We start from the raw sequence: 675 nt of genomic DNA on the forward strand, positions 1-675 counted from the left end.
CCTTTAGCATCACTTCCCGAGCAATCAATCTCACCACGTAGCACTTGCTCCGCATCCTTGGGCAAAGTTTCCAGGCAATCATCTGCAAGAGTCAAGGCATGTGCAGGATCTGTTTCCAACCCTGCATCCTCCATTGTCAGATCTGTTGTAGGCTTTTCACCCCCAGCTTCTGGAGGCAAAGCAGACTCATCACAGCCTTTCCCTGCTTGTCCTGCTGCGTCTACATCAGACATGGAACCATCTGATATATCAGAAGGGGGTGGCATGGGTGGCAGCATTGCTGCCGTCATGCTTGCTTTCACTCTTTCATCTGAAGTCTGTGTTATTCCTGCAGGGAACCCAGGGTTCTGAGCAAAATTTGAAAAAGAGGCCAGGATTGAGGGTCCTGCTACGTCTAAAGAGTCTCCGCCACGGGTTTCATCCACTTGCAAAACTTTAGCTGCTCTGTTCTCTGAAATAGGATGCAATGCTGCTGAGGGAACAGATGAGCTAGACAAAGGCTGGAATATCTGAATTGCATGGAGTTAATAAAACAATTTCTCACTTAAAACAAGAACAAAAACTCGCTGACCACTTGAGTGGAAGCCATCATATAAGCAGCTCAAAGGATACATAGGAGAAATGCTTGCAAGAGGAAAATACTATATCATCTCCACCTTTGAGAAGAACGTTACA

Source organism: Adiantum capillus-veneris, chromosome 12 (genome assembly GCF_014529385.1).
Source record: "Adiantum capillus-veneris isolate H3 chromosome 12, ASM1452938v2, whole genome shotgun sequence".
In the NCBI taxonomy this organism is placed as follows: Eukaryota; Viridiplantae; Streptophyta; class Polypodiopsida; order Polypodiales; family Pteridaceae; genus Adiantum; species Adiantum capillus-veneris.